Raw genomic sequence first — 20,314 nt, 5'->3', positions numbered from 1 at the left:
TGCTAACAGTCAGATGACTGAATTAATTCTTAACTCCCTGTTGTAGTGCTCGCTTGCATTATGCCCTGGATCAGACCAAACAAAAAAACCAAAATCCAAAAGAACCTACCAACCAGAGATGAAAGATCACACAATGGGGCAACACCACAGAGTAAAGAAGAAAAGGAGGTTAAAAGAAGTTGGGAATCACCAAAGATCACTTCCCTCTGCACTTTTCATGTCAATTCTGTAAGTATTTTTCCAACCTTTTCCTGCAGATTTCAGGATGTCCAAGTCTTCTGAATTCAGAACTGGATTTCACAATGCTTGCCAGCTTTACTGACTACTCCAAACACACCACAGCAGCGATTTCAGAACAGAGGGAAGTCTAAGCAGGGCTGCTATTAAGCTTGGGCAATTAATTGGCCTTCTGTTCTAAAGAAAAAAAAAATTAGAAAAAATAAAGAAGCAGAGCACTAAAGTCCACGTTGTCTTGTTGGAATTTTTTTTTGCTTTTGCAGAAGTGACCTTTAAAATTTATTATAAAGGCTCTTGATTAAATGTTCTGATTTACAGCCAGTAAAAACACAGCAAAGCAAGTGCTGTATCTTTGCCAGCGTGAAAATGCCACAACCGCCCTCATTTTTCAGGTTTCTGAGTTGCACCAATTATTAATAAAACACTTTAGGAAACAAGTCAATTGCTTTAAGAAAACATTAAGGAGTTTGTCAGCTCAGCAACGGTCATCTTTAGAGATCAGAAAAGGTGTGAGATAGCAACTGCTCCTCACAAAGCCAATTTCCAATGCTGCAGGGGACACAAGGATGAAGCATTTTGACCTTGGAGAGGGGAAAAAAAAAAAAACAACCACCTCTCTGAAGTTTGAACTTCCAAAGGGGCACATTTGTACCCACAATGAAAATCCTCAGAAAATAAACAGAAGTAAGAATGATGGCAATTCATAAAGTACTTCTGAAAAATATTCCACTCAGGAGAGGAAATGGGAGTGAGATCCATGCAAACACCTACAATGCCCTAAAGCTGTAGTGGTATTAGGGATGTGACTCATCTTAAGGTAAACATCTGAAGCAAATCAAATAAATGATACTCTCAAACTGCCCACTCATCTACTGAGCATAAAAGGAGACACAGTGAATAGCTAGCTGCAGACCTCTCATGTTTGGCAAGATTAATCACAGCACGGACATCTACATTTTCCTAACGGCACTGCTGTGGACAGGCAATTTATCCCTTAATCCCTTGTCCCTTCTCCCCTTGTAAATGTTTTATTTCCTATGTATTTTCCTAGTTATAATTTGAGAGAAATGCAGTAACTGTTATAAGTCTGAGGTACCTATGTCCAAACTGTAATGGATGATGTGTGCAAGCATGGATCCCCAAATCCCCTGCTGTGAAGGCAAGGATGCAGTGGCATCCCATCCAATCATATACACATCATCAAAATGTCCCAAGTGCTGCCAAAAGCAGCTGGTAATACTTTGAGTAACAAACTACAGCTGCTGATTTACATCTATCCAAAGAGCTACTGATGGTTCAGGAGCTGTGTATTGAAGAACTATTAATAAAAAGCATGACTTCACTTTCCAGAGAGCCCTTGAGTTTCTCCTGCATTAGGAATTATGAGCTTCTCTGGTAGAATCAGCATTTCCATTTGTTCATTCCATTTCCCACCCAGGGCAGGTCCACCAGAAATGATGTGGGATCAGTGCTGGGCAGAGGAAGATGTAAATCAAATCCCCGCCTCTGGGGTTGCAGTGGGAGCTCATTTAGAATGCAACAGGAGGAGAAAGGGTTAAAAGTATTAGATTAGTATTCTACAAGTGAGAGTTATTACACTAAATGCCACATTTAAGAACCAGTATGCTGAACACACAGGGGAGTCCACCTTCCCTGGACTTGTGCACAGCATTTGCTACTGTCCTGCATGACACCCTGGCCTTCAAATTGGAAGGACACAGATTTGATGGATGGACCACTAGGTAGAAAAGGAATTGGCTGGATGGCTGCTCTTAAAGAGTTGTGATTAAAGGCTCCATGTACAAATGAAGACCTGTGATGAGTGAGGTCCCTCAGGGATCAGTACTGCAACCAGTTCTGTTTAACATCTTTGTTGGTGACATGGGCAATAGGACTGAGACAGCAAATGTGGTGCATGTGACATGCTGGAGGGAGGGGATGTCAAGGTCCAGAGGCACCTTCATAGGCTGGAGAGGTGGGCCCATGCCAACCTCATGAAGCTCAAAAAGGCTAAATGCAAGCTCCTGCACCTGGGCCTCTCTGTTCTGCTCTTGTGAAACCTCAGCTGGAGTACTGTGTCCAGTTTGGAAGCCCATAGTACAAGAAGGACACAGATCTGTTGAAGACAGTCCAGAGGAGAGCCACAAACATCATCAGAGGACTGAAGCATCTCTCCTGCAAGGACAGGCTGAGGGATTTGGGTCTGTTCAGCCTGGAGAAGAGAAGTCTCAGGGGAGACCTTACATCAGCCTTCCAGTGTCTGAAGAGGGGCTACAAGAAAGCTGGAGAGGGACTTCTTATAAGGGCTTGCTGTGACAGGACAAGGGGCTATGATTTGGAACTAGAGCAGGGAAAATTTAGATTGGACATTAGGAAGAAGTTCTTTACTATGAGGGTGATGAGACACTGGGATGGGTTGCCCAGAGAGGCTGGGGATGCCTCATCCCTGCAAGTGTTTAAAACTAGGCTGGATGAGGCTTTGAGCAACTTGGTCTAGTAGGAGATGTCCCTACCCACGTCAGGGGATTGGAACTAGATGATCTTTAAGGTCCCCTCCAACTCAAGCCATGCTATGATTCTATCAAACAGAAGGCAGCCCAAGTTGTTTTGCTGACTCATATGCACATATATTGCATTCTCAACAAAATGTTTTAATCGTAATTCTGCAGTAAAGCTGGCAAGCAATTCTCAACCAGACTCCCTCCCCTTCCCAACCTTCTCTGGTTGCACAAAGACTTCTGCAGCTGGCCAGCTGTTCACTGCTTTGTGTTGTTAGGGGAAAGAAGTATAATAAAATTCACAGTGCAAGACAAAAACAGTGTCAGTGGTTGCTGAAGGTGCTGGGAAAGGGCAAGTTCCCCTGTTTCTGATGTAGTAGAATTTTACAGAAACTTAACTAACTGTCCAGGAGTGCAATAATAATTACTTTGGAAATGAATAATAGTGTAGGCAGATACAGCCATTGCAATGAATAGCAAGTTGTAAACTGCTGGCTGATGTTTCTCACAGTGCTCTGGAATACCATGTCTCAGTAAGCTGTGGCATTAACTTCACACAACATCACATTACTGCACAGGTTAGTGTGCATGTCTGTGGTCCAAACCTGAGTCAAGGATATCTGGTGGGACTTCCTGCCTTTGCCAGGATGTGTCCACAGATGCACAACCCTTTCCTTTTCCTCTCTAATCACCAGTTACAAAGAGAGACTTGAAGAAGTGCACGGAGTGAGACAAAGTAAATGCTACCTGAACAGCTCTGAGATGCAACAGCCACCTCATCTGTCACACTGACTTGTTGAACTATTGAACCTAAAAGGTGACAACTAAATATCAGCACAATCATGTATCTGGTGATCATTTAGCAGAAATATCAAGCCTGTCCCACAATGCAAACTGCCTCCCACACAGTTCCAGGTAGAAAATTGAGTACTGCAACAAGAGAAAGAATGGGGAGAATGGCTGTTCCTAGGCTGCTCTCTCACTTTCCCCTGGTAAAAGATTAAATTAAAAACTTCCTCTCTTTTACAACTTGCTAATGTGAAAAAATTATTCAGGTTTAAATAGAAGATGAATTTCAACTGGCACAGTTATTTTAGTGTAATTCCCTGTATTAGCTGCGGGTACCTTCTCAGATAACTCAAGTTTACCTGGGCAGAGACGTCAGATTAGCTTAGAAAGTCAGTTTCTGGGAATAAAAGCACCTTAAATCCGTGTTACAGAAGCAATTCTGCTGTCATGATACAACCAGAGAACATGAAGGTCAGAAGGACATAAAGTGAGAAGCTTTGTGCTATGGTCCCAGGAATAACCTGAAGATGAGCAGCAGTCAAGGGTCTTCCAGGACCACTCATCTGACAGTCAGAAGACAGGACCTCCCTTAGTGCCTCCTTTCTCTTGACTCCAACCACCCTTATCCCCACAGCACAGCTCCTTGCCAGCTCTGTAGAGACCCTCATCTTTCTTCCAATCTCCTGTCAAGACCATATTCACTGTGCACACTGTCAGCTTATGCAGTCAGCATCTTCCATGTGGGAAGCGGAGATCCATAACAGAAGCTGCATTAGGACCACCTCTCTTGCGGCAGGAATCATAGGGATGGGAGGGAAAGGAAGGCATTTAAAGAAAAGACTCCAAGGCCTTGCACTGGATGAGGGCTAAACCACAGGATCTATGCTTTTTGATATAATCTAAAAGTTAACAAATATTTTGGGTTCTTTGATATTAAACCCAAATTTCATGCCTGCAGAGCTGATAGTGGTCAGGCACAAGAGATGCCCAATACAAAAATCTAGGGCTGCCCTCAGCAAACACATGGGTTATTTATTCTTTACATCAGGGTGGTGAGACACTGGATCAGGTTGCCCAAGGAGGTCATGGATATCACCTCCCTGGAGGTGTTCAAGGCCAGATTGGATGAAGCCTTGAGCAACCTGGTCTAGTGGAAGGTGTCCCTGCCCATGGCAGGGAGCTTGGAACTAGATGATCTTTAAGGTCCCTTTGAACCCAAACCATTCTATGATTACTAATACTGCTTTTTCTGTCTTTCTTACCAAAACCACAAGCATCTTTGATGCTCTAGTGAGGCTTCCCTAAGCACCAGGCATTTAATAGCAAATGATAGAGCAGTCTTAAGAAGTGTTTAACAGAAGGAAACCCAGTGCTGTATTGTTTGTAAGAGCAGCTGCAAACAGAGACCCACCTGTGATCTGAGGCAGCCGGGAGAATAAACAACTCCAAAACCTCAGGTTCTTAACCTTGCAACCTTCACAGCTCTGCTGAAGCCCTTTGTACTTCTTTTGCAATGCCATTTTCCTGCATATTTTTTTCCTGCTTTCAAATGAAACACCCTTCCTACCACCATGTTCAGAGTTGTCATTGAAACCCTGCATTACAGCTGTTGCATCTCACTGAATTCAAAACAGTCTGGGTGGAAGCAGCAAGAAAGAATTTCCTTTTTTTTTTTTTTAATGCTCTGATACAACCCACTGATTGTGCCATCTGTCCAACACATGATGAAGAATCTTCAAACAGAGAATAGCTGTGGGGGGACATAAGGCAGTAGTTGGAGATCGATGTTTGGTAAGAGATAAGGGTTTGTATTCAAAAAAGCAAATTTAGCTTTTGTTTTTTTTTGAACACAGTATATTAGCTATGCAGTATGTTTCTGGCAGGAAGAGAGGCAAAAAACCCAAACAAACAGATCTGCCCAGATGGAAGGGGGAAGCACCACCAAAGGGACAAGAAAAAGATGCTTGGTCCCATGTGAAGACCATGTCGCTGCAAGCTGTCTACCATGAGCATGAAGGAAGCTGCTGGGACTTTCAAAGGGGGAGTTTTCTGCAATGCAGGAAGTCACAGGAAGGATTAAAAAAAACCAAACCAACAAACAACCAAAAATGCACAGCTCTGATAACCGTGGGAAGGGTGTGCAAAACTGTGCCCATAAAAGTGACAGAGCTAAGTGCTTCAGCTAAGTATTTAATGGGATTGTAACAGCTACCTGCATAAATCTGTCCATACCAAGTATCAATTATGTGAGGATCTATCTCACTGCAATAATTTCTCTAAATTGGCTCCTCACTGGCTCCTCTCCAATTATTTTTAGCAGTAAGGGTAGTATGTCTTTATCCTTTTGACTGGCATAGGACAACATATCTTCAAAGACCCTGATATATTTATAGGTCCTTTCACCTCAGAAAAAAATGTGGTTATAACAGGAATTTCAAAGACTCAGGGTAAAGCAGAGACCAGAGCCAGGCAAGCCCTCTACTTGTTCAGCAGCCCTGTTTTTAAGTAGTGCTGCAAAGGTAATGATCACCTCTCCTATGAAGACAGGCTGAATGAACTGGGGTTGTTTAACCTGGAGAACAGCGGGCTCCAAGGAGACCTCAGAGATTCATTCCAATATTTGAAGGGGACATGCAGGAAGGCTGGGGAAGGACTGTTTAGAAGGGCTTGTAGTGATAAGATGAGGGGCAATGGTCTGAAACTGGAGCAGGGTAGATTTAGGTTGGACCTAAGGAAGAAGTTATTTACAATTAAAGTGGTGAAATACTGGAACAGGTAGCCCAGGGATGTGGTGGAGGCCCAATCCCTGGAGACATTCAAGATCAGACTTGATGTAGCCCTGGGCACACTGATGTAGTTGGAAGTGTCCCTGCTGACTGCAGGGGTGTTGGACATAATAACCTCTCAGGGTCCCTTCCAACCCAATACAACCTGTGAATCTAAGTACTTATTAAACAACAGAAACAGCCTGTTTCTTAGAGATCTAAAGCCAAAACTACATCCTAATGCATGCAATGCAAATGCCCCCCCCCCCACTCTAGAATCTAAATGGCACATAATTTGAAGTACAGAACAGGCAAACACAGCAGAATCATAAAATGGTTGGGATTGAAAGCAACCTCTAAAGGTCATCTAGTCCAATCACCTTTGCAGTGAGCAGGGACATCCTCAACTAGACCAGGTTGTCCAGAACCCTGTCAAGCCTCACCTTGAATATCTCCAGGGATGGGACCTCAACCACCTCCCTGGGCAACCTGCCCAGTAGATTAAATACAGAACAAGTTAGCTGTCTGTGGTTTGATTACAAAATCTTAAAGAAGTTTACTTGAAAAGGTGAAGGAGCTTGTAAATACAGCAAGACAAACAGAGAAACAAACACTGTTTGGCCAGCTTTAGGAAACCAGTGGAGCCAAAATACATCACAAACCAAACAATGGCTGCCGCATTTAGTCTCACAGCATCCCAGCTTGCCAAAAAAAAATCAACAGTTTGCATTCCATATAAAGAGAAAACCATGCAAGATCAAGATAGCACAAATAGAAGAGCTCACAAAGCGAAGGACAGCCCAGCTCTGTGCAGGAGGGATTTACAGGCTATTAACACAACCATCCTGTTACAGGCTATTAACGTAACCAGCCCATCAACTTACTAAGTTCCGCTTTCATTTCCAGTGCGATACCAGTCATTGCCTTCAGATTTCATTGTGCTGGGCACCGTAGAAAAACCACATGATTGTCCCAGTCCTGAACAAACTACCCAAGGAACCAGGACAGAAGATGAGAACAGAAGTAATGAGAGATAATAGGCATAAACTTGAACATAGGAAGTTCCATCTAAACTTCTTCACTTTGACAGTGTCAAAGCATTGGAATAGGCTGCTCAGAGAGGTGGTTGAACCTCTGGAGACTTTAAAGGCCTGCCTGCATATGTTCCTGTGTGATCTGCTTTAGGTGATCTTGCTTTGGCAGGGGGGTTGGACTCAATCTTCAGAGGTCCCTTTCAACCCCTAGCATTCTGTGATTTCTGTGAGTTCAGTCTTCTGTTGCATCCAGTGACCCAGTCAGAAGTAACACCAGCACCATTAGCTTTTGTACAGACCCTGACATCAGTAGATCTCGAAGCACTTAAAGGATGTCAGTGGCATTTCTCTTTTTTTCTTCAAATGAGGAAAATGAAGCACAGAGAAGCATGCTTGATGTGGCTCTGGGCTACCCAGCAAAACCTCAGAAAATGCCTGAGTCTAATGATTCCTAGCACAGCTCCCTATCCAGTGGATAATGATGTTTCTAATCTAAAATATAATTAAAACCTTTAATGAAGTATAATAACCCACCCCTTTCTCTTATGAGGTCAAATCCAGATGGAATATTGGAAAAACTATCCAGAACACAGGCAGTGGATATCCACAGCAATAGATATTCATGCTGACATCAGATCATAAACTGTCAGGAATGTTAAACACTTTGTACATAATGAAGCCTGTGTCCTCCTCCATTTCAGAACTCTCAGAGAGGCAGGAGGAAAAGCCAGGATTGAAGAGACTGTTGCTTAAAAGTGAAAGGTCCTCCATAACTCATAATAAATATTATGAGCTATTAGAGCATTTCCTGAATTGGAAGAGCTACCCACCCATTCCTTCTTCAAGGGATAAGTCCTTCCACCTGCCTCAGACTCCAGCCCTGTGACACAAATTACCTGTCAGTACCATTAAAGGAGTTCTTTCTTTGAAGATGTTTACCTGAAACTGTCAGTGCAGTGGCAACCATAATAGAACAAGATTAAAAGGTACCTATGTCAGTTTAAAAACAAAACAAAGTAGGTCTGATTTAACTTATGGAACAATAACCCTCAATATAACCTAATCCAGTAACTGCCTTTTTCTAATGTAACTTATAAAGGTGGGGGGAGAGAGGAGGGGGAGGAATATAGGTCCCTTAAAGATTTCCTGGGTTTAAAAGTATTTCATCACAAATGTGCACCCAAAGGAAAATGAGCATCTATCCCAAACAAGAGCAAATATACTTGTCTACTCCTAGGTGAGTCCCTACGACATCTCTGCCCCTCTCCCCTACACACAGAGAGAAAGGTTTCAGATTCTCTAGCTAAGATGTGATCTAATTTCAGACCTCATTAATAGCTCATCCTTAAAACACTTAATGATGCCACCCTTTCTGGAGTCCCATGTCACTCCTCAACTCGCCACTCCCACTGAAGACTGAGGCTCTGCAGCTTTTTGATTATTTCTCCTGCAAAACTCTCTTTCAAAGCCCAACATGCTGATGGTCTCACTTGCTGTCATGAGGAAATCTAAACTACTGAGGCCCATCAGAAGACTTTCAACAGTCCAAGTTAAGAATCATAGGATTGCTTTAGTTGGAAAAGACCTTTAGGAGTCCAATCATTCTCTAACCCCAGTAACTCTGAACATAAACTGTGTTCCCCAGCACCACACTTCTGCCTCTTTGAAACACCTCCAGGGATGGGGACTCAAGCACCTTCCTGGGGAGCCTGTTCCAGTGGCTGAGAACCCTTTCAGTGAAGAAGTTTCTTGCAACATCCAGTCTAAGTTGCTTTGAACACCATTATACTGCATAGTTCATGTTAATGCTGTCATTGAGATAGGATGTAAGTTATTTAAGCACTTCTGACTTATGCCTTTCCATTCTGAAGGAAATAATAATAATAAAAAAATAAGGAATAGTATTTACCTAACATTAAAAGCTGCTTTAAATACCTGGTTTGGGATTTAGGCAAAAAACAGCCTAAAAAAAAAATTAGAAGGAAAATAAACTGAAAATATCAAGAAACTAACTTTATGTGAAAGCAAAATTATGATGGAATCATAGAATCATAAAATTGTTAGGGTTGGAAGGGACCTCAAAGATCATCTAGTTCCAACCCCCCTGCCATGGGCAGGGACACCTCGCACTAAATCAGGTTGCCCAGAGCCATAACCAGCCTGGCCTTAAAAATTTCCAGCAATGAGGCTTCCACCACCTCCCTCGGCAGCCTGTTCCAGTGTCTCACTGCCCTCATGGTTAAGAACTTCTTCCTAATGTCTAATCTAAATCTACCCTCCTCTAGCTTGGATCCATCCCCTCTAATCCTATCACTACCTTACACCCTTAAAAGTCCCTCTCCAGCTTTCTTGTAGGCCCCCTTCAGATACTGGAAGGCTACAATAGGGTCTCCTCAGAGCCTTCTCCAAACTGAACAACCCCAACTCTCTCAGCCTGTCCTCACAGGAGAGGTGCTCCAGCCCTCTGATCATTCTTGTGGCCCTTCTCTGGACACATCCCAGCACGTCCAGATCCCTCCTGTAATAGAGGCTCCAGAACTGGAAACAGTACTCCAGATGGGGTCTCATGACAGCAGTGTAGAGAGGGAGAATCACCTTCCTCAACATGCTGGCCACACTTCTCTTGATGCAGCCCAGGATACGGTCTGCTTCACAGGCTGCAAGTGCACACTGGTGACTCATTTTGAGCTTTTCATCCACCTGCACCCCCAAGTCCTTTTCCTCAGGGCTGCTGTCAAGCCAGTCACTGCCCAGCTGTAAGAGACTAAATCTTGTCTCTCTTGATGTAAATCAACAAAGATAAAATCACCTTTGCTCCTCACCCAGACAACAGTTGCCCAGGGAGGGGATGGTGAAAAGACCCTGTGGAATGTTCCACAAAAGATAAGATTGTTGTGAACCTGATAGGTCAGCTCTATCTACTGATAGCTCACCTGGCAGTCACATACACATTAATTTGACTAGGGTGTGGGCCAGGGGGAGCTGGAAAGAAAAGACACTGAGCTTTAGTAGCTGAGACAGAGAGAGAAAACATCACCTATATCAGTGCTTAGGATTGCACCCACCCAGATGCAGGACCCTGTACTTCGTCTTGTTGAACCTCATGAGGTTGGCATGGGCCCACCTCTCCAGTCTGTCAAGGTCCCTCTGGATGGCATCCCTTCCCTCCAGCCTGTCTGCTGCACCACACAGCTTGGTGTCATTAGCAAACTTGCTGAGAGTGCATTCAATGCCACTGTCCATGTCGCCAACAAAGATGTTAAACAAGCCCAGACCCAGGACTGACCCCTGAGGAACTCCACTTGGACAAGGACCCATTGAAAGGCACTCTTTGGCCATCAAGCCAGTTCTTTATCCAATGCTGAAATGCCTTCTGGATCCCTGGAAGTACCAGGTTTTTCCCCAGAATTGCTCATAAAACAACAGCAACAATACCATGTGCCTGGAGTTTATTCTCATCTTAGGATTTCAGTGTGCTTTTATAAATGCTAATTAATTAAACTTCAAGAGGCTCCTGCGAGATACAGTAGGTAAGTATTATTATACCTATTAAACACATATAAACCAGAGTTACAGTGTTTAATTATATTCAGAGTTGTTTCTTTTTAAATTGATTTTTTTCCCTCTATAAAAGGAGATGCTGATTGTCTATTACTTTCAGAAGAGGTTTTTATGAGTTCACTTTTTAATAGGCAACATTTCACTGCACCTGTGTTTGCACATGCATTTACTCCCTCCGGGATTAAAAATACAAAGCCAACCATGAGCTGGAAACATTCTGTTCAAACCTTTTGGGAGACAGAAAAACCTTAAACCAGAGCTAGGAGTAATTCTGGGAAAGGGTATACTGAGATCCAGCAGAATTCTCTTTTTCCTGGTTTGTAATTTTGGTAAATTCCCAACCAAATTCAAAGGTGAGAATCACTCCCCATCACCCAACTCTAGACAGCTGTGGTAAGCTGGAATATTTCCCCAGGGAAACATTTCCCTAAACCCTAAAGACTGCCTGTATGCATGGCAAAACAAAACATAGAATCACTACAGTGGAAAAAGACCTTTAAGATCACCAAGTCCAAGCATGCAACCCAATACCCCCATGCCCACTAAACCAAGTCCCAAAGTACCACATCTACATGTTTTTTTCCACCTCCAGGGATAGTGACTCCACCTCCTTGGGCAGCCTGTTCCACTGCCTGAACACTCTTTTAGTAAAGAGATTTTTCTTAATATCTAACCTAAACCTCCACTGGCACAGACTGAGTCCATTTCCTCTCATTCTATCACTGTTCCTAGGGAGGAGAGACCAACCCTCACTTGGATCCAACCACCTTTCAAGGAGTTGGAGAGATCAAGAAGGTCTCCCCTCGGCCTCCTCTTTTCCAGACTAAAGAACCCCACTCCCCTTAGCCACTCCACACCAGACCTGTTCCCCAAATCCTTCACCACCTTTGTTGCCCTTCTCTGGGGACACTCCAGCACCTCAATGTCCTTTTTGTGGTGGTGGCCCAAAACCAGAACCCAGTACTCAAGGTGTGGCCTCACAAAAAAAACATATTCCAAGAAGCCTGTGTGAATTTTCTACTTTAACAATGGATTTTTCCATGACTCCACAGAATCACAGAATGTTAGGGGCTGTAAGGGACCTCAAAAGATCATCTAGTCCAACTCCCCTGCCAGAGCAGGATCACCTATACCAGATCACACAGGAACGCATCCAGGTGGGTGCTGAATATCTTCCAGAGAGGGAGACTCCATAACCTCCCTGGGAAGTCTGTTCCAGTGTTTCTTTGTCCTCACAGAGAAAAAAGTTTTCCTCATGTTTACATGGAACTTCCTATGCTTCACCTTCCACCCATTGCCCCTTGTTCTGTCACTGGCATCACCAAGAAGAGCCTGACTCTACCCTCTTGGCACTCACCCTTTACATATTTATAAACATTAATGAGGCCACCCCTTAGTCTTCTCCAAACTAAAGAGACCCAGCTCCCTCAGTTTCTCCTCATAATTACTTGTTAGAGTAAGCCTTGAATGGAAAAAAATGATAACAAATATTAAGAACAGTAAATTAAAAGTTCAGAAAATTATAATACAGAAGAGTCCAACACCTGCTCCTTCAGATTTTTCACCCTGTTATATCCACAGTGTGTTGTATGTTATTATCTTATATTAGGACAAGACAATCTCATGGATTTAATGTTGTTGCCCAGGCTCTCACTTTGAAGGAACACAGCACGGTCTCATACAGCCAGTGCTGAACAAAACCCAAGACCATCTTGGCTCAAGGTGCTGCAAAGTCAGATTGTGCAATGCAGATAGCAGTACTCTCATCCATTCAGCACAGTTCAGTTTTGCTGAGTATTCCCTGCTGGCTCCCCAGTCTACATTTCATCCAAGTTTCAGAAGAACAGGATGCAGTTAGTAATTATCTTACTGTAATCACCAATTGCTCAGTCTTTCAAGAGCAGACAGAATAATGAATATGTATATGTTCCAAAGCTAAAACAGGCAAAGCAATGCAGTTCCACTAATAAGTAGCTTTACTTTGATAAAAAGTATCATCTGTTTGTATCAGGTGACCTGCAATAGTTAGGTACAAGAAGCTGTTCAAGAAGAAAATTCTCTGAGGAGAAGAACCTGTTTTGCCTTGCCTCCAAGAGTCTGGAGTTCCCACATAATTATCAGTCTGATTGCCATTCCCAGCCAGATTAGTGACAATGGAGTCTAAAATGTCATCTCCAGGCTCTGGCAGCCTCTACTAGCTCCAGTGAACCTTGATCTGACAAGACAGAAGGTCTAAAATGCTAAGCACCATCATTTAGCACATTTTTCTTTCCAAGACAAAACATTTTCAAGCAACTGAGATGATTTTTCTTTTTCTGAAGCAACACAATCAGCAGCTTGGAAAGGTCCTGCTAGTACCATATGTTAGCTGAACTACTGATTGGGGGGGCAGAAGCTTGTACATCCTCTTTTCCCATCAATTTGTTTTCAATTTATCACAAAAGGAAAAAAATCACTCATTGCACTTCACTACTTCACTCGTAACACATCGCTCTTCCAACAGGGGCAACTCAATTCCTGAAATCCAAGACTTTTCATTATTCTGCTAAGCATAGCACTGCCATTGCTCACCACATGGGACCTGCTGCTTCCCTACACTTCTTTAAGACTCAGGATGTGAGACTGAGGCCAAATCACATTTGTAACTTTCTAGTCATGGACTAGTTATCTTTTGATATATATTTATATCTAAATGGTATGGAGACAGAGTGATTTAGGCTACAGAAGCATAAAGAACAGGCTGGGAAACGGATAGCACAACTCATGCAACAGAGCAAAAAAGCAAAGCTACATCAGAAGCACCATTTTTAAACTAGAAACTGTACGTGCTTGAGGTCAGTCACTGCTCTGATGGTCACCTAGGATGATTAGGTATTTCACAGAATCACAGAATACCAGTTTGGAAGGGACCCCAAGGATCATCTGGTCCAACCTTCCTAGGTGATAGTCTAGTTCAAATGAGATGGTCACTGCCCAATGGAGGGGAATCCACTGCTTCCCCTGGGAGGGGATTTCAGTGCCCGACTTCTCATTGTGAAAAATTTTCTTCTGGATTCCAATTTACTCTCAGGGGCTTTGGTTTGGGGAACAAACTTCCTGCCAGAGTTCAGCAATGTGAGCTACAACACATGCATTACTTCAAAGCACAAAATGTAACATTAATTTTCTAAAGGTAGAGTCCTCTGATTACTAAAATAATGAAGTGCCTCTAAGAATCTGAATCTACTACACAACACACACACATAATTTATATATATAATTCCTCTCTGCATGTCTATATCCACAGGATATAGAGAACAGACTGCACAGGTCCAAGAAAGAACAATGAAACAAAGGCACAAAATGAATATCCATAATCTTCTGATCAGAATATGGGAAAAATTCACCAACCTTTGTGGGATATTAACTCAATTTCTTTTTATATTAGGCTTAGCAAGGACTTAGTTAAAGTATCTGATTGAAAAATCAGACTGAAGAGAGAAGGTTTTCTTTTCCATGGTGATGGCTACATATGTGGATGCAAATTACATTGTCCACCTGATGTTCCTTGGAAGCAAGGTGCTAAAATAATAGGATCTCTTAGAACACTGTGAAGAAAGAACACATTTTGCCTCCTGCAGCATAATTTAATTACCTTTTTAAATATGAAGTTGAAATATTTTACAGCTGTAGATGTAAACTTATGACAAGGCAGGTCAAGACAGAGAGGTTACTGAGATTTGAGTTATTTCACCCAGGTCAAGAAGGACAGGCAACTGCTTGAGGGGGTACAGCAAAGGGTTACAAAGCTGATTAGGGGATTAGAACATCTGTCTTAAGAAAGGCTGAGGGACTGTTTAGCCTGGAGAAGATTGAAGGAGCATCATATCAATGCTTATCAACACTTGAAGGGAGATGTGGCCAGTTTTGTTTTGTTTTGTTTTTTTCCCAGTGGTACCCAGCAACAGGACAAGAAGTAATGGGCACAAACTTGAACATAGGAAGTTCCATCTAAATATAGGGGGAACTTCTTGACTTTGGAGAGTGGTAGAGCACTGGGGCACGCTGCCCAGAGAGACGGTGGAGTCTCCATGTCTTGGAGTTATTAAAAATCCACCTACTACCATGCTGTGCAACTTGCTCCTGGTGAATCTGCTCTAACAGGGGTGTTGGACTAGATGATCTTCAGAGGTTGCTTCCAACCCCTATCCTTCTGTGATTAGAAGAAAGACAAATCAAGCTGCAAATTACAACATCATATGAAACCCTCAAAGTGGCACTTCTTCCAGAATAAAATATAACTCATCAGTGATGGATTTTGCTACTACATCATGGAAATACCTTTCACTCACCTTCCTTTCCTATCACCCTGCACATAAATGTTATGTAGCAGCATAAAAGCCACAGAGTTATAACAGCTGTGGTAAGAATTCTGCAACCTTATGCTCCTGCCAGCTGCCACTATATTTGCAGGAAAATAAAGAGACATTACAGCCTTTAGAGAGCACCATCAAGTGGCTATTATATTGTAGTTTTACCTTTCAAGTCAGTGATGCAATATGCCAAGAAGGTACCCATGGAACATCTAATCTGCAGTTTCAGTCCCCAAATTGATTTACATAAAAAACTACAACTCTAAAAGCAACATGAGCTAGACAGAAGCCTTGTTCATGGCTATATCCTGCCCCAAAATACTCCCTCTGAGCCAGCAGAGATTGTGTACACTAGAGAAGATACAAACAGGATGGATTTGAAGACAACTCAAATTCAGAAACTATACAAATGGAAGAGATGATTCTGCCACTCTGCCCTGCTCTAGTGAGATCTCACCTGGTGGACTGTGTCCAGATATGGGACCCCCAACAAAACAGGGACAAGGACCTACTGAAGCAGGTCCAGAGGAGGGCCTCAAAGATTAGGGAGCTGGAGCACCTCTCCTACAAGGACATGCTGAAAGAACTGGGGCTGTTCAGCTTGGAGAAGGGAGGGCTCTGAGGAGATCTTATAGTGGATTTCTAGTATCTGAAGGGGGCCACAGGAAACTGGGGAGGTACTTCTTATAAGAGTCTGTGGTGATAGGAGAAGGGGCAATTGTTTGAAACCAGAGTGGGGTAGATTTAGACTGGACATAAGAAGGAAGCTCTTTACAATGAGAGTGCTGAAATTCTGGAACAGGTTGTCCAGGGATGTGGTTGAGGCCCCATTCCTGGAAACAATCAAGATCAGATGATGTGGCCTTGGGCAGCCTGATCCAGTTAGAAGTGTCCCTGATGACTGCAGAGTGGTTGGACAAGATGACCTTTGAGGGTCCTCTACAACCCAATGCATTCTGAGAATCTGGGAGGTGGATTTGGAGAGAACTCAAATTCAGAGGAAATACAACTGGGAAGAACTTGCAGAGCACTCAAAGTCTGTAATTATTTCTCAAAGAGGGGCTTAAGGAAGGTAGAGTTTTCACCTGCCAGGTGAGCTGCTCTGAATGTATTTGTGGTCAATCACTGATAACAAGAGTATTTAATAAAAAGATCAACTTCCTGAGGCATAATATGGCTACAGCTTTGAGTTACTTACACCCCTATTCTCACAGCTCAAGCATTTAGCCCCTCTGGTAGCTGCATACCTTATTACACTATGCATATTTACTTCACCCTCTGGAAGGGAACCTACTTTCATTGTAGTTTTCTGTTAAAAACAAACAAGCAATCAAACAAACAAAGCAAACAAAACCAACCAAACCCAAACAGTTTTCTGTAAAATTTCTGAAAACTTAGGCGAGTAAGAAGGTAAACCAACGTTTTCTGTGCTTGAAACGCCATACTATGGCATTTCTATTGACACCCACACATCTGCTACCTCAATTTAAGAAGGCCCCTCCATTTAAGAAGGACATAGAGACTCTTGAACATGTCCAGAGAAGGGCAGTGAGGCTGGGGAGAGACCTCGAGCACAAGTCCTATGAGGAGAGGCTGAAGGGAGCTGGGATTGTTTAGCCTGGAGAAGAGGAGGCTCAGGGGAGACCTTATTGCTCTCTGCAACTACCTGAAGGGAGGCTGTAGCCAGGTGGGGGTTGGTCTCTTCTCCTAGGCAATCAGCAACAGAACAAGAGGACAGTCTTAAGCTGTGCCAGGGGAAGTTTAGGCTTGAGGTGAGGAGAACGTTCTTCCCAGAAAGAGTGATTGGCCATTGGAATGTCCTGCACAGGGAGGTGGTGGAGTCCCCGTGCCTGGAGGTGTTCAAAAAGGGACTGGACGTGGCACTTGAGGCCATGGTTTAGTTAGTCATGAGGTATTGGGTGACAGGTTGGACTTGATGATTCTCTAGAAACCCCAATGAGGAAGCAGGTCTTCAAGTAAAAGGAGCAAAAGTCCTCCTCTGAAACCTTTGCAGCCAAACCCCATTACAATGCTGAGGCAGACTCAATTGCCAGCTGAGTTTGACAATTTAGCAAGCAATCCAAACCTGTGTTTTACAGAAGCCCAATTCTACAGTACTAGAAAGAGCTCAAAGATGTTAAAAAAAAACCCAACAGAGGTGGCAGGTTAGATGTTTTCAATTTATTGCCACAGTACAGGCAGTGCATTGTATGAGGGAAGGCTTTCTCAAGAGGTTGTATAGTTCTAGTTCTCTGTCTCAGAAAAGACAATTTAAACTGAAAAGATGAGTTCCTAAGCTGGGCAGAGGACAAACAGCTTGGAAGGGAAGCCCCAAAGGAAGAATACACCTGCTCTCTCATGAAGAAAGAGTTATAGACTCTGTGGGTCAAAAGATCACAAAAAACAGCCATGGATTTACTTTATTAGGATACTGACACAGGCAATGGTCCAGAATGGATGGTTAAGAAAGAACTTTAAAGACAGGGCAACAAGGAGTGCAAGACCTGTAGTTTAGGAATTTCTGGAGGTGGAGACTGTATTGTTGTGTTTATTGGATCCTTCCTCCTTAATTTGTCTCCCCCCCTGCCCTGAACCCATGTCTGAGGTCCACACAGTGTCCTGTGGCAATGAGTTCCACAGCCCCGCTCTGTCTTGCTCTATGGAATCCAGTCAGGCACTACAGAGCACACTCATTTGATGGAGCAAAGACTTGAATCAAATGAGTCATAACCCTAAAACTCCCTCCAGTAATTCTCAGCCCAAAATAACTCCTTGCCCAAGAACTGAAATTATCTCAATGGTTACCTGAGTACACAGAGGTGCTCTCACACTGATGACTAACAGTTAAAGGATTGTTAAAGTGGAGCCCAAATATCAAACTTGAGTTTTCAGAAAACAGATTTTAACTCCATTTTCACATCTACACAGCCCCTTTATTTTCAGAGATGGGCACTTACAAAATGACCAAGAGTTGACCATATGTTCTAAGAAAAAGGCAGCATTTCTAGATATGGTTTTATTAATAAAAGGAAAAGCTCTGCTATGAGGGTGCTGGAACACTGGAATAGGATGCCCTGTTGGGAAGTCTACTTATCTGAAGAGATTCAAAACCCTCCTGGACGTGATCATGGGCACCAGGAGGTGTTTAGGGTAGATATTAGAACCAACTTCTTGATTGAAAGGGTTCTCAAACACTGGAACAGGTTTCCCAGGGAGGTGGTTGAATCCCTATCCCTAGGGGTGTTTCAAAGAGGCAGAGATGTGGTACTAAGGGACATGGTTTAGCACAAGACATGGCAATTATGGGAATGGTTTGACTTGAAGAACTTAAAGGTGTTTGCTAACCAAAGCTATTCTATGATTCTGTTAACCTACTCTGGGTGACCCTGCTGTAGCAGTGGGGCTGCACTAGATGACCTCCAGAGGTCCCCTCCAGGCCTTACCATACTGGCATTAGATAACATTTTGCAAATAGTAACTATGTACAATAATATCAAATACATCTTAAAAATAATTCCCACCTAAATATCAAACAATGAATTCCTTTGTCCTTATGTACTTCTAGCAAGATAAAAACCAATCCTAAAGCCCAGCATACTAGGATAGGATTTTGATTAGCTTCACTTACAATCCCAGACAAGATAAATGCTCTGTGACTCAGTTTCCTCAGTGAAGAGATCAGGAATGAAGCCATTTCGCACCACAAAAACATTTTTCAGACAAGGTAATGCACTTTCAGTAAGGCACCTATGTAGATTGCTGATGGCAAGTGCTGTGTAAGTGCAATGAATTATTTGCTTGTGTTTCTCCACTTCCTCCTCTGCAAAGGAGGGAAGTTGTCATTCTTCCTTTTATTAGCAAATGCAGCTGGGAGCTGAGTACTCTGGTGACTCTGACTGACTGATTTGGTAGTGTTTATGCATGTAAGCAGCAAGAAACATTAAATCAGAGCATAAACAAATCTTAGGCTAAATATACAGATGAAAACCTACTACCTAGCACTTACTAAAAATTCTATGGTCCTGAAATTAGTATTCAGTTGGTAAAGATCCCAATTTGATTTTCCAGTTTAATTTTCAAATAATTCCAGTACTAGAGCATAACTGCAGATTGCACAGGGGAAAAAAAAACAAACACCAAAAAAAACCCACCCTGAAATGGTTATTTTCCCCAAATTTAGAAACCATCTGTTTTGAAGTTCAGTTTGGCTAAGCAAATTACATGACTCACAGCCCAGCTAAGTAGTTAAACACATAGAGAATACCTTTTCTTCAGTGCAGGAGAAAAGTGTCTTTAGCTGAGCTGTTTTGTAGGGCATCTCCAGTTTATCCCTTCTCAATTCCCTCTGGCATCTGTGCTGCTGGTGCAAGGGCAGCAATCGCGTCAGGGTGCTCCACAAAGGTTAACGCAGACAGCAGCCTGGCAGCATTTGATGTGTAAGCAAACGGGACTATCATTTTCCTTGCTCCTAAAAGGTCAAAAATCCAGAACCTGATTCACTTCTTTTCTGCAAGCCCAAGAGCAGGCACACACCAAAATCTGCTAAGTCTGTTGTCAGTTCTACAGAGCCATAAGAAAATTAACAGATTTCAGCTCTGCAGGTGAAGGGAACAGAGGAGGGAGCAGAGGCTGCTAATGATCTGGGGCTTTTCTTTGGCAGTATCCTGCTTCTTTTTTCCCCTCAGTGAACAGAACAATTTACACAGAATGGAGACTTATCCCTAATTTAATTACCAGAGGTTACTTTTTGCACTGCATGATGCACAAAGAGCTGATATTAAACTCAAGCTGCTGCACTAAAAATCTCTTTAAATTAATCTAGCTACCAAGTGTGGTTGCTGTGATTAACAATTAGCAAATGACAAATCAAATAGAATTATAGCAACCTTCAGATTATATACTGCTTATCCCACCCTGCTTTTCTAGGGACATCCTTGTTTGTATCTTTGTCCCCATCAACTTCCAATTATCCAAATGTACTTGCTCTGTCACAAATGACTCTTAGAGTGGGGGGTGCACATCATTCACTCCAGTGGCTGTCAAATACTGCACTGTAAATGTCTCACAGACCTTAATCT

The 20,314-nt window shown here is 42.8% G+C and overlaps 2 protein-coding genes across 7 annotated transcripts in view; one reads left to right on the top strand and one right to left on the bottom strand.

Moving 5' to 3' along the window:
* SEC61G (SEC61 translocon subunit gamma) overlaps positions 1-461 on the top strand; it is a 44,270-nt gene extending 43,809 nt beyond the window's left edge. For 2 of the 5 annotated variants that reach the window (XM_068152554.1, XM_068152555.1), the window contains exon 5: positions 47-461. The gene's annotated coding sequence lies outside the window, so the exon portion shown is untranslated. The remainder of the gene's footprint in view (positions 1-46) is intronic. The other 3 variants (XR_010989025.1, XM_068152552.1, XM_068152553.1) reach the window with 3 other exon arrangements.
* The window catches only part of TPK1 (thiamin pyrophosphokinase 1), a 364,520-nt gene that overhangs the window by 38,302 nt on the left and 305,904 nt on the right, over positions 1-20,314 (bottom strand). The window lies entirely within an intron of this gene.

Source organism: Melanerpes formicivorus, unplaced genomic scaffold (assembly GCF_026170545.1).
Source record: "Melanerpes formicivorus ecotype bairdi unplaced genomic scaffold, bMelFor1.0.p_v2 SCAF_24, whole genome shotgun sequence".
In the NCBI taxonomy this organism is placed as follows: domain Eukaryota; kingdom Metazoa; phylum Chordata; class Aves; order Piciformes; family Picidae; genus Melanerpes; species Melanerpes formicivorus.
The sequence above is the reverse complement of the archived record's forward strand: the minus strand, read 5'-3'. Positions and strand labels throughout refer to the sequence as shown.